This window comes from Nerophis lumbriciformis, linkage group LG09 (genome assembly GCF_033978685.3).
Source record: "Nerophis lumbriciformis linkage group LG09, RoL_Nlum_v2.1, whole genome shotgun sequence".
NCBI classification, from domain to species: domain Eukaryota; kingdom Metazoa; phylum Chordata; class Actinopteri; order Syngnathiformes; family Syngnathidae; genus Nerophis; species Nerophis lumbriciformis.
In genome coordinates, this window is record NC_084556.2 from 30,035,665 (window position 1) to 30,050,422 (window position 14,758).

Here is a 14,758-nt window from a genome sequence, read left to right on the forward strand (position 1 = left end):
AACTACGGTAATCGAATAGTTGGCGACTAATTTAGTCATCGATTCGTTGGATCTATGCGCATAGGCTACGTTTTTTTATTTTTATTTTTTTAAACTTTTTTTTATAAACTGCGACATTTACAAACAGCTGAGAAACAATAATCAAAATAATAGGGGTGTAACGGTACGTGTATTTGTATCGAACCGTTTCGGTACGGGGGTTTCGTTTCGGTGCGGAGGTGTGCCGAACGAGTTTCCACACGGACATATTAAGTAGCGTACTGCACGTTGTGTAAACAATACTCAAAATACCGGACATTTGAGGCATTTGAAAAACTGACAGCTCCGCAAAAGAGGACATGTCCGGTGAAAAGAGGACGTATGGTCAGTCTATCGTAGTCCGTTAGCTGCTAGCATCATAGCAAAAGAGGACATGTCCGGTGATAGCATGCTAGCAGCGACCGAGCTCGTTCCTGACCATACGTCCTCTTTTCACCGGACATGTCCTCTTTTGCGGGGCTGTCGGGCGGTGTTTCTTAGATGCCTCAAATGTCCGGCATTTTGAGTTAGGTTTGCGTGTATTTTTAATGTACGTTCAGGGTTAAGGTTAAAAACACAACAAGTTGTGCGCGCAGCAGAATTCGTGAGGGAGGGGGAGAGACAGAGAGAGCGATAGAGTTGTGTTAAACGCGCATGCGTCGCCAGGCTCTGCTTTTTATCGATTTAATTTGTTATTATCTATAGCTGGGGTGTCAAAAGTGTGCATTTTTGTAACATTTTCCTTGTTTTATTTGGCAAGTTGAAAGAACATGGCGCCAGTATGCTGTTTTTTTTTCTCAATAAAATAATGGAAAGGATAGACATGTAGTTTGTCTCTTTTATCCGATTATTAATCGATTAATCGAAGTAATAATTAAAAGATTAATCGATTATCAAATTAATCGTTAGTTGCAGCCCTAAAATATATATATATATATACATATATATATATATGTATATGTATATATATATGTGTGTGTTTATATATGTGTGTATAAATGTGTATATATGCGTGTGTATTTATGTGTATATATATCTATATATGTGTATATATGTATATAAATATACAGTAAATATACATAACCAAAAACCAGTGAAGTTGGTACGTTGTGTAAATCGTAAATAACAACAGAATGCAATGATTTGCAAAATTGTGAGTTCAAATATTTTATTTCTTTATTTTGTCAAGTTTAATATGTTTTTTGTTACAATTATTGTAATTTCGACAATACCAGGTGAGATAGGTTTTAATTGCTGATGCGGGTTTGATTTTTAAATGTGCCGGAAAATAGCATATTTTGTACACTGTTGAGGTGGGTCAATATGCAGTAGTGTGCAAGTGTGTTTCTGTATAGAATATCTCCAGACATGGTCATGTGGGGACATAAATTACGGTATTTTGAGAGGTAATTATTAAGGTCGGACCTCACTGAAGGCCTAGGTGGGAAACGCACGGCCCACCACTGGTCTTGGTAGATTACCTACAACACCTGTTTAGCGTATGATATTCAGATCTTAGTAGATCAAGCACTAAGTCATGTTACTATGGAGCCAAAAGCCACACTTTATGGATGTGTCAAGATCAGTTTAAGATATAAAGCCCATTGTGCATGATTACTGCATTACCATACTAGAATTCCAAAATGTTTCTGGTGTTTTCTGTGCTTATTGTGTGACAGTGTGCATGCCTGGAAGCCGGTGAGAGAAACAGAACATGTCTTGACAATGACCATAGGACAACAACAATGTTGCTTCCTGCTCAGAAATGATACGATGATGCCTTCTGTAATATTTTTTGTCCAGGAATTATGCTATCACCGTCATTAAAAAATAAATAAAGACAAATGAAACAATTTGAAAATTAAATGAGCCATGACAGTAACAAGCAAATGCTAATCAAAATGTCCTTCTCTTTTGCTAATTAGAAAAAATACACCTAAATTAGACACTTAAATAGCCTGGTAGATGCAATAACGTATTTGAGACAAAGCTTTGCACTGTTTTTTTCAGAAAGCAAGAAGTATTTATTCCCACAGGAAGGGGAAGTGTCACAAAGCTTCGTCTTGACTTTGGTGTCACAGCAGCATGTCAGGTCATGACCCAAACATCTGAAGAGTTGAAATGTCACTCGTAACAGCAGCAGGATGCTTTGTAGAAGGGCAATGGCAGCAGAAGGAAAATCAGTAAAAACGCAATAAAAATGATAATAACTGCCGAATGTACTGTTTGGCTGCAGGCCAAAGTACATTTGGATCAAATATTTCATCCGAATGTCCGAAACTCTTTGGTTTCCAGCCTGTCAGAACCTCTTATGCTTGACAGTATTACCCTAAACAGAAAGACTGAGAGGCAATTAGCACAGCCTTTTTAGTGATAAGTTGCTCAATGTCTACTCAGGCTGCTGCAACAGATGGACCTCATTTGCAAACAAATCTGAAATGGAGCTACGATTATTCAAATCAGAATATGTTGAACAACTTGATGACCATGTTAAACCAAGAAGTCCGATCAGCTAAAAGAAAACCAATGTGTCTGCAGCCTTCGAGGCGTGGCCCATTAATACACACTTCATCATGTCCTTACCTTACAATCCCACACACAAGCATGGGTGTTTGACACATGTCTGATACCGTGTGTTTTACAGTATTACATTGTGTTGTCCTATATAACTAGCATTGCTGTTGTAAGCCAGTTCCTAATGTGTTGCTACTAGGGGTGTAACGGTACGTGTATTTGTATAGAACCATTTTGGTACGGGGGTTTTCGTTCGGTTCGGAGGTGTACCGTACGAGTTTCCACACGAACATATTATGTCTTAACAAGCTGCTCCGCTTCCTTCTGCCTCTGTCTCTGTCAGTACTCTACACAGCACCCAGCATTGTCCCACCCACACAACCATCTGATTGGTTACACACAAAGCGGTAATAGCCAATCAGCAGTGCGTATTCAGAGCGCATGTAGCCAGTGCTTAGCGTTTAGCAGGTAAGCATCAGGCAGCGGACTTTCCCCAGATGATAATAAACACCTCCCAGTCAACTACTAGTAACATCACTATAAGCCCATTGACCTTCTAGAAATATGAAAGGCAGCTCAGCTCGCTCGCAGTCCTGGCTTGAGGTGAAGGCTAATTCGCTTTCAGCATAACGATAGCTCATTTTGCGGTGTGTGTGTGTGTGTGTGTGTGTGTGCGCGCACGCGTGTGTTTGTGTGTGTGTTACGGACAGCAAAGCCCTGTCTGTCTGTTATTTCACTTTATCTTTTTCTGTGTTGATTGAGCTGTGTTGAAGCAGCAAAAAAGGACATTATGTTAAATGAAGAGTTTCTGTCTCTGATAGTTGATATAATAATGTAACTGCATCATTAAGCCTACATGAACTCCATGGTGTTCAGGGATGAATAGTCTCTCCTATTGCTATTGTACTATTTTTTCAGCTATAGTTACATTAATCATTAGTAATGTAGCAGCCTAGTTTTGAATTGCAGGGTCCCTGCTATCACATGTCGATAAAAATATAACATTTACATAATAAAAATCAACTACAGGCTTCCCAAATGCTGTAATAAATTAAGCATGATGAGTTGACTTGAAACTTTAATGTTGCACTTTTTATATGTAGAAGAAAAGTTTTGTCATTTTATTTACTCTGAGCAACAACTTGAAGCAGTTTAATGTTGATTAACGTGGGCAGAATTATTATAGTGTTCCCAATGTTAAAAGGATAAAGCCATTGTTTACAAATTTGGTAAATAAATAACCAAAAAATGTATATTTTGCTGTTTTCTTACTGTACCGAAAATGAACCGAACTGTGACCTCTAAACCGAGGTACGTACCGAACCGAAATTTTTGTGTACCGTTACACCCCTAGTTGCTACTATAATCAGCTTTGTTTCGCTGCCTCATCAGCGCACATGCCACAAAACAGACGACCGGGAGGAAGTCCGAATAATTACATCACATTATCGCCACACTCAGCAGACACTATGTGATGGAAATGACAATACAAAATGACCATATCTCCCACCCTCCTTTTTTTGCAGCAGTCAGTGCAATTATCACAGGCACAAAAACACATGTACACAATAACACATCATGGAAGCATGGCCCACATATATTGTATTAGTATTAGGGCTGTGAAATGATCACACATTTTAATTAGATTCATCTCAGTTTACAAATTGAATAATCATGCACGATTTGCAACTAACAGTGAAGTATGCCCATTTTTACTGTATTGCACTCGTGACAGGACATAATTCTACATACAGTAGTACCCCAATATACGCATATTTCGAGATGGGAGCTGTCTCTGAGATTTTTGATATTCTTTAAGTTGCGAGCATACATTTTGGTTACGTGTTAGCTAGCCTAGGGAACACAGAACGTTAAAATTATGTTAGCTAATGGTTCTCCCATGGTTAGTTAAAACCAAACCTCGCACAAACATTTACACACAATTTTCATTAATGCTACATTTTACAAATGTCTGTATTACTTTTTTTCATACATAAATCTTCGATACTTGGGTATTCGTCCATCAATTCAGAATCGTCCACGTTCTAGTTGTGATGCATTATAGAATCGATAATTTTTTTCACGTCTAGTGACAAATATACATGTTTTGTGTTATTGGAGACTTTTGGACGTATTGCTCTTCTCAATGAGCAACGTGCTGATGTGATCCCTTCCCCCTCTCAAAGCAAAAATTAAAAAAGAAGCAACAGAAAAAAAACAATCTGTAGTTCTAAACAAAAAACTTACTTTTTGTCCCTCCCAGAACATTATTCCTCTCTCTGGTCAAATTAGACAATGACGTCATTCAGAGACTTGTATCGAATTTTAGTTGAGGCAAAAGCTCTTTTGCACACACCACCACAAATAGATTGCCGTCCTATGGGACACACTGTCATCCAAAAGTGTCTGATGAGACCAAATTTATCCAAGCATGCCTTTATGGATCTTGCTTTGTTGACTGGGGCACAGTCACATAAAACTGCCTTCCTCAAACTGTTGCCACAAGGAACACTATCTCTCAACCTCTAATTGACACATAAATAAAATATTAAATAAATATATCATAAATCCTGCAACACCGTATATTTAAATAATTAATGCTCAGCATAAACTAACCCAGTAATGCATCCCCCTTTAGTCCCATGAAGAATGTTCACTTTTTTTTAATGAGTAAGAAGTCTAATCTGTGTGCATGTTAAGAGACGCAAAAAAAAAATTTGCCTAATATAGCGCACTAAGAATAGCAATTGAAGAAAGCTGCTTATAAAAAGAAAAACGTTTTTGGTCCGGTTTTGAGCCCTCTGTCACTTAAAGATAAGAAAAATGACAGTATGCTTCAAAGAATAATCTCCTCTAGGGATGGGCTTCTGAATACTGCTGTCATGACTAGTTCTGAGAGCAATTGTAATAGGCTGACAATTTAAGTCACATATCTGAATGTAAAAAAAGTGTATGCTTCTGCCCAAGTATTTCCATCCTTTAAATGTATGTCAACTTTTTGACATTGAATTTTGCACATAATAATAGAGCCCAGCATAAAAAAGCATCCTCTCCACCAAAGAAACCAAAATATTGGAAAATAAAATGTCATTCTGTGTGTGCATAAGCGATAATACATCACATGTATTACAATATTGTTGATAGTAGATTGTGCAAGTGTACTAAATTACACAGCAAACAATGTGTCTTTACTGATTTTCATTTAAATAAGGGAATGCTAATTTAGTTACAATGTCTGGGTTATATATTACTGTACATGTTGAGGTAGTGCTTATGTCTATATTACAGCAACAGTAAAAAAGCTTTTTTAGTCAATGGCTGCCCAAGTACAACTGGGATAGACTCTAGCCCCCCAGAGGCCCCGGGAGGGAAAAGAGGTATACAATGGATGGATGGATGGCTTAGCTGCTGCTATTCACCCCAGAGAGTAAGTAGAATATGTAGTACTTTTAATTATGGATCATTTGTCACAGAAAATGATGGCGATTAGGAGAACTTGATTCCTTTGCTCTATTTAAACCTCCCATTTAGTGCTGAGAAATGGTCAAAATTCAAAAACGTGTTCCAGTGGAACGTTTATTGATGTGAAAGACCCATGTCAAGTGCTTGAGTTAAATAAGATATGAATATAACCATAATCACATAAGGCTGCCTTCAAAGGATGTATAGCAATATAAACGTAAAATAGTTTTGTTAAACTATTTGAATAGGTAACTATTTATGATTAGTATCTTGTTATGACTAACAGATATGGATAACTTGCTTTGTAATTGTAAGTCAAGTTGACAAATGCGTTTGAAACATCTTGTTGCATGATCAGATAATATTGAGGTTCAAAAGATATGCAGTACATTTTTCTGTCAAAATGGAAAGAACAAATATGTTTTTCCAGGAAGGGCTTTATTATTTCCAGCCTTTTGTAGGCCATATAAATGATGTGGCAGGACACATGAAATAATGTTGCAGGCCAGATCTTAAATTTTTTTTTTTATGTAGACTGTTAAAAAAAATACTAATTTATTTTGCGGTCCAAACCTGGCAGTTCAGTCACCAAAATGTTATCATAAAATGTAGCTTTTGTTTTTTACAGCATATTACTGTAAGCACAAGAACTGTCCCACTCTTTTTTAACGGTAAAATACTGGAGAGTATTCGCTGCCAGGTTTTCTTTTACCGTAAAATCTATGTTTGTTGTTTGTACAGTGTATTATTGTAAATGTAAAAATGGTTATAGTACCAATGTTTTTACGATTATATTCTGCTTATACTAAGCTGCCAGTTTGTTTTTGTTTGTTTTTTACCATAAAATCTATTGTCATTTTTACAGTGTGCTTTGAAATCATAAGTCAATCAGATATTTAGGTACTTATTAAACTTTTGAATGTTTGATAATGTAATATTTGCTACATTATTAGATAATAATTAAGTTTAGAATATATTAAATTGTATGCAGTGCATGATTTATTTCTGTCAAAATGAAAAGAACAAATACATTTAGTAAGGAAAGATACATTACTTATTTGACGCATATTATTTCCAGGCTTTTGCAGGCCATATTAAATGATGAGGTTGACCTCTGTGTGGTCAATGAATAATAATAGGGCTGTCAAAGTGAACACAATAATAGCGCATTAGCTATAAGTTTCTTAAACGGCGCTAATTTTTTCAATGCGCATGCATTCTGACTCCTTTTTGACCCCCCCGAAATGTAACGCCGTTCAGTTACTATTGAGCCACAAGCTTGAAAATAGCGAGCATAAATGCCCAAAGAAAAGGGGAACATTATGGAAATCTCAGATTCAAAGCCATGGAAAGTCGCTCTCCCGACAAGGCTAGACTATGTTATCTTCAATCGCTAAGCGACGACATCATTGGAGCGAACACCTATAGAGGAGGAGCTTTACGCCCATGTTTACATTAATTGCATTAATAACTTAAAATGTAGATTGTTGCACTAACTGCGACAGTAAAATGGAATTAAAGCTTAGCAGAAAAAAAGATGGTATACAGGAAGTCAAGAGTCAATTTTATCGGAGACTTTAGTCAAAACATTTCAAGACACCCTTTTCTCAAACCAATCACACACTTCCAGCTTCACAATAGCGCTACACTTCACATTTGGCTTAACTACCCTAACAAAATGAAAAATTGTCTTCTCAAAGATGTTTTGTAATGTAATCTTTGACATTTCTACTGAAATAAATGTTTTCTGGCAGATGTTCTGATTGATAGTTCTCGATTACAGAATGTTTAGCAGGCTGAATATTCAATTTTATGAATAAATAGAGAAGGTTAAAACATTGTCATGCAGAGATATGAATACCATTAACTTGTAAAACATGTCATGTATAGAATATCAGAAGCATTTACTCAGGTAGAAATATCACATTTTACATTACCAAACATATTTGACAAACAACACATGATCGTAGCAATACACATTTTGTGTTATTAATGCATGAAACTGGTATCTAAACATGGTGTAGCTCCTCTCCTCTGAATGTAAGAACTCCTACAGCAGGAATACACATTCTGTATTCCTACAAATTACAAAATCTGCTGATAATTTTTTTAAATTCTCATTAAAAGAGTGTTATTTTCCTTTTTGTGTGGAGCTGTTTAAAAAAGATTGATGTTAAAAACATATTTTATTAAAGCAAACTAATTATCCAGGCATGGTAACACAAATTTGAAAGTTATCTGTCTAGGGTGCACTTAATAATGACAAAAACATATACTCATATGCGATTAATCGCAATTATTTTGAGTTAAAAGTGAACAAACTGCGATTAATCTCGATTAAATATTTCAGGAGTTTGACAGCCCTAAATGTAATGATAATGATGGATTAGATCTACATAGCAATTTTCATGACATTCAGGGCGCTTTACAGTGACAATTGAGAACGCATCATTCATTCATTATCAATAATACAAATAATTACTAACAATTTTTGTTTACAGTTCTTGTATTAGTGTAATCGGTGGTCTTTTCCTCTGCATTGTGTGTGGAGTTTATGGAATACGACCGACACCATTGGTTGCTGCTCAGATGCACTTTACTGATAATACACAGAATACAATTGTTGTCAATTTTCTGCCAATCGTCAAGCCCCTACACAAATATAATACAGAACAAGAAAGTGAACTTAGGTTTTTAACAAGACAAATGCACTTTTTCTGTTGTCGCGTGGACGCCTACCTCTCCCGTTATCGTGGACGAAAGGGAAGTATAGGAAGGCGTGTCCAACGCATATATAGAGACTGGTGTCAAAGCAATTATTGCAGTAGGAGGGACACTGAGACAGTGGTTCCACATTGACAAAACATCGAACAACCTTCAGGTATTTACATGTAACTTGCACATTTTGTGTAATTATAACAATAATAAAACATTATAAAATACATTATATTTACATAACACAATTGACCCTGTTACATTAGGTCTCATTTAATCATGTTTCCATTCTTTCATATATATTGATCATCACGCCTTACAATAAATATATAATAGGCAACTATGTCTTTTAACATTACAAAAATATGTTCAATATCCGTCTTTTCAATGCACACACGTGAATATTTATTTTTTTTAAGACAATATGACATTCCCCTTGCTACACATTCACTCGGGCAGTGTTTTTCAACCTTTTTTGAGCCAAGGCACACTTTTTTCATTGACAAAATGCGGAGGCACACCACCAGCAGAAAACATAAAAAAATGAAACTCAGTAGCCGATATTGACAGGAAAAAGTCGTTCTCGCAATTGTTGGATATGACTTTAAACCATAGCCAACCATGCATCAATATAGCTCTTGTCTCAAAGTAGGTGTACTGTCACGACCTGTCACATCACGCCCTGACTTATTTTGAGTTTTTTGCTGTCTTCCTGTGTGTAGTGTTTTAGTTGTGGTCTTGCGCTCCTATTTTGGTGGCTTTTTTTTTTTTTTGGTATTTTCCTCTTGCAGTTTCATGTCTTCCTTTGAGCGATATTTCCCGCATTGACTTTGTTTTAGCAATCAAGAATATTTCAGTTGTTTTTATCCTTCTTTGTGGGGACATTGTTGATTGTCATGTCAGGTTCGGATGTACTTTGTGGACGCCGTCTTGGCTCCACAGTAAGTCTTTGCTGTCGTCCAGCATTCTGGGTTTTTTTCTCCTTTGTAACCAGTTCAGTTATAGTTTCATTCTGCATAGCCTTTCCTAAGCTTCAATGTCTTTTCTTATTTTTGGTTTAAGCATTAGACACCTTTTTACCTGCACGCTGCCTCCCGCTGTTTCCGACATCTACAAAGCAATTAGCTACCGGCTGCCACTTACTGATAAGAAAGAGTATTACACGGTTACTCTGCCGAGCTCTAGACGGCACCGACACTCAGCAACACACCATTTGCAGACTATAATTACTGGTTTGCAAAAAATATCTTTAACCCAAATAGGTGAAATACCGCCTGTATCTCACGGCACAGTGGTTGAAAAACAATGCACTAGGGGTCGCACTACTTCATTTTCGGTGGTACTTGCCATACTTGCCAACCCTCCCGGATTTTCCGGGAGACTCCCGAAATTCAGCGCCTCTCTCGAAAACCTCCCGGGACAAATTTTCTACTGAAAATTTCCCGAAATTCAGGCGGAGCTGGAGGCCACGCCCCCTCCAGCTCCATGTGGACCTGAGTGAGGACAGCCTGTTTTCACGTTCGCTTTCCCACAATATAAACAGCGTGCCTGCCCAATCACGTTATAACTGTAGAATGATCGAGGGCGAGTTCTTGGTTTCTTATGTGGGTTTATTGTTAGGCGGTTTCATTAACGTCCTCCCAGCGCGGTAACAACACACAACAACAGCAGTCACGTTTTCGTCTACCGTAAAGCAGTTTGTCTGCCGTAAACAGCAATGTTGTGACACTCTTAAACAGGACAATACTGCCATCTACTGTACATGCATATGTGACAATAACATATACGGCTTTTAGAGAGTGCAGTGCACAACTGCGCACACAACAAGGAGACGAAGCAGAAGAACGAGGAAGATACAGTCATGACGATGCCGACGACGAGTAAGATGAAGAAATACGCTTGTAAGTTCCAAGCCGCAGCTGCGATTGGACCTGGATAACCTCCGGGAAGAAGTAGTGGACTACCAAGTGCTTGGCAGTGAAGATCTTCCTCAGGAAGCAAAGATTGGCCGGTTTTGGGCCATGCTAGGGAGAAATGGAAGATTCCAGACTCTAGTGCATTTGATGAAAGCACTTTTGTGCGTGCCACACAGCAATGCATCATCAGAGAGGGTGTTCAGCATGGTTAGAAAAATAGTGACAGAGAATAGAACAAAGATGGACAATTCAACCCTTAACTCAACAATGAGTAGATGAGTGTTAAGTGTGTGTATATGTGTAAATAAATGAACACTGAATTCAAGTATTTATTTTATTTATACATACATATAATGAAATTAATATATATATATATATATAGCTAGAATTCACTGAAAGTCAAGTATTTCTTATATATGTGTGTATATATACGGTATGTATATATATATATATATATATATATATATATATATACGGTATATATATATATATATATATATATATATATATATATATATATATATATATATATATATATACGGTATATATATATATATATATATATATATATATATATATATATACCGTATATATATATATATATATATATATATATATATATATATATATATATATATATATATATATATATATATATATATATATATATATATATATATACATTAGGGATGTCCCGATCCGATATTTGGATCGGATCGGCTGCCGATATTTGCCAAAAATTGCGTATCGGCAAGGCATGGGAAAATGCCGATCCAGATCCAGTTTAAAAAAAACTCCGGTCCGTGTTTTCCAACGCACCGATTTAAATAATACATTCCACTTTTCTGCTGCTCCGTAATTTCCGTTCCGCATTTTCCAGCACACCTTCAACACATCTACAGGTCTGTGGATTATCACGCAGTTGCTTTTAGCTGCTGGCATTACACGACAGGCTCTTCTCACTCTTTCCTGTGTCTCCCTCTCACAGACAGCAAGCGCACCTTCTTACACACGTCACATACTGTCACGTCATACGTCACATACGTATACGTCCTCCCCGAGCAGAGAGGTAGCAGCATGGCTAACGTTAGCTGTGATGCTAGCGCAGCCGTGCGAGCAACGCTCCCTCTAAGGTGTGCGCCTGTGCAATTGCGCACTGTTTAAGCGCATAGCAAATCTATGCCATGCACAAAATCAAATAAAAAAATAAGCGCATAACAATTTTCGACACACGGACAAGACAGAGAAAACAGTTTTCGTCATCATTGTTCAAATATTGTGACGTCTGTCGAGACGCTTATCTCCATTCGGTGCCACACGTCCACACCATCAAAATGCCGAGGCAAAAATTTCCACATCAACACCGTATGAAAAAATTAGTGATTTTTTTAGTTATGATTTCCTTCTCTGCATGAAAGTTTAAAAGTAGCATATATTAATGCAGTATGAAGAAGAATGTTTTAATGTAGACATGCAAGCCTTGAAAGAAAATTTTGAAAATCAAGACTACATTTCCTGCAAATGGGTGCATTTCTACCCTATATTTTAACTTTAGATTTATTCTCATATCAAACTCTTTTGGCTGTGTTTTTGACACTTACATCCGGCGCCCCCTTCCACACCCTGGATTATAAATAATGTAAATAATTCAATGTGATTATCTTGTGTGATGACTGTATTATGATGATAGTATATATCTGATAGTATATATCTGTATCATGAATCAATTTAAGTGGACCCCGACTTAAACAAGTTGAAAAACTTATTGGGGTGTTACCATTTAGTGGTCAATTGTACGGAATATGTACTTCACTGTGCAATCTACTAATACAAGTCTCAATCAATCAATCAAAACACATAGAATCATCATACTGCTGTGATTATATGCATCAATTGTTCATTCAAGGCTAAGGCAAAATATCGAGATATATATCGTGTATCGCAATATTAAAAAAAGGCCATATCGCCCAGCCCTAGTTCAATGATGCCATTTCTGTTTGTCATGTATAATTGTGTCTATTTTGTGTTTATCCTTGAATAAACAGGTCAGTTTCTTGTTATCAACCATTGTGTATTATTCAAACTCCACTAATTCAGCTGGCTAGTTGTTATCAAGAGTACTAAAACCCTTTTCAACATGATTCTGACAACTAAGTAGGCTAAATAACTTTAAACTTTAATACATGCTCGGATAGGCCAGTATCGGTCAGTATCGGTATCGGATCGGAAATGCAAAAACAATATCGGTATCGGATCGGAAGTGCAAAAACCTGGATCGGGACATCCCTAATATATATATATATATATATATATATATATATATATATATATTACTTGACTTGGTGAATTCTAGCTGTAAATATACTCCTCCCCTCTTAACCACGCTCACAACCACGCCCCCACCCCACCCCCGACCACGCCCCCCACCCCCCACCTCCCGAAATCGGAGGTCTCAAGGTTGGCAAGTATGGTACTTGCACGTTCGCGCTTTTATTGTGTTTACAGAATAAAGACCTTCTAAAACTTGATTATAATTAGTGTCAATTTGGGCTGCTGTACTTAAAAACGGAAGTTGGTTTCACCTCACACACAAACACATAAATAACACCACTGCTGCCATTTGATCAGGCAGTGATAACACACACACACACACACACACACACACACACACACACACACACACACACAGTAGCGTTCTTAATATTAAAATGCAGCATATAACAGAAATAACAACAAACATTGCGTAGGTTTGCAGTGAAGCGGAGCCTCCAAATGTCATGTAGCTCACCAACACGTAGCTGCACGCAGCCCGCAAGGCCAACAGCACAACGTTACGGACATGGCGGTCAACAAAAGAGCGATAAAGACTTACATCAAGACGAGCAGTCCCGGAGAGTGTTCATCATTTACACGCAGCGTCACCTCCCGCCGTCATGCCCGTGCTGGTACCGACCGTTCCGGTCTGATCCAGATGTGTGTGACACCCAGCCTGTCCGCGTGCTCGCGCCGTCATCGGGGCTTCAAAGATAATAACACACTTAAAAAAACAAAAAAACAAAAAAACACGCACACGCAATTTTGCATAAGTAGATACGTTTAAAAAAAATCGTCTTGCTTGGACGAGTGAGTGTGTGACAGTCAGTTGTGTGTGTGTGCGTGTGTGTAAGGAGGTGGGCTCTATTGTCTCTGCTGTGCATGACATCATCTCGAGCCAATGGCTGAGCGCACGAGATCAAGAGTCCGCGGGCGCGCACGCAGCACGTGCGCCGCTGGCGGCGCGTGCATGCCGACACAGCCATGCCAAGCTACACATTCATCATCATTCTACTTGTTTTTTTTTTCCCTCAGCAAGCTTTTGCTGGGATTTACATGACGTCATGTCCGGCTGGCGTCTGGCTCATTAGATATGTGTGGTGGTCAAGCCAGCGTCTGTTCCCAGTGGATACGAGGCACCATTTAGCCTTTCTCGAAGAAAATGCCCTATTCTTGCCTTGTTTTGGGCTGTGCGGGCCATTCAAATTGCGAAAAATGATAAAAGTTTCTTCGGAGTTCCTCGAGAGGTAGTCAAGATGGGCGGAAGAGTGCAAGATTTCACGAAAGACTCCAAAGACATAACCTGACTCTCGCCAGACCCTTGTAGTTCGGTGAGCTCCACACAAGGATCTGGGATCGAGGGCATTGCAAAGTCCTTCAAGATAGCAAAAAATAATGAACCAATCAGATCGCCGGGCGGGATTTCATAGATGTGACGTAGCGCCGAAGCGACTGTTTGATTTAAACAACAATGGCAGCACGCAGCCCTCGCTGCGTCGTATGCTGACATTGATTCTGCTATTTCAACTGTTTTGTCGAATCTATCGAATATTAATTATTTAAAAGATGAACAGAGACCATTTCGCTGTGTCGTTATCCAATATGTCAGCTGTTCTGTTTTGGATTTCCCAGCGTCGCTCTCATCAGCGTCACGGGTTGATTTGGATGTGAGTGGTTGAAGTAGCACGTCATTTAAGATAACGGACAAGTGGTTTATCCAATCACATAAAATTATCATTTTTACAAGGCCCCGCCTTCTGAAATACATCTGCTATTGAGAAGTCCCAGATCCTTGTGTGGAGCTCAGCGAACTACAAGGA

At 38.0% G+C, this 14,758-nt stretch overlaps 1 protein-coding gene across 1 annotated transcript in view; it reads right to left on the reverse strand.

Moving 5' to 3' along the window:
- The window catches only part of LOC133607294 (uncharacterized), an 80,107-nt gene extending 66,350 nt beyond the window's left edge, over positions 1–13,757 (reverse strand). The window contains exon 1 of the mRNA XM_061961779.2: positions 13,498–13,757. The gene's annotated coding sequence lies outside the window, so the exon portion shown is untranslated. The remainder of the gene's footprint in view (positions 1–13,497) is intronic.
- Between the last annotated feature and the right edge of the window lie 1,001 nt (positions 13,758–14,758).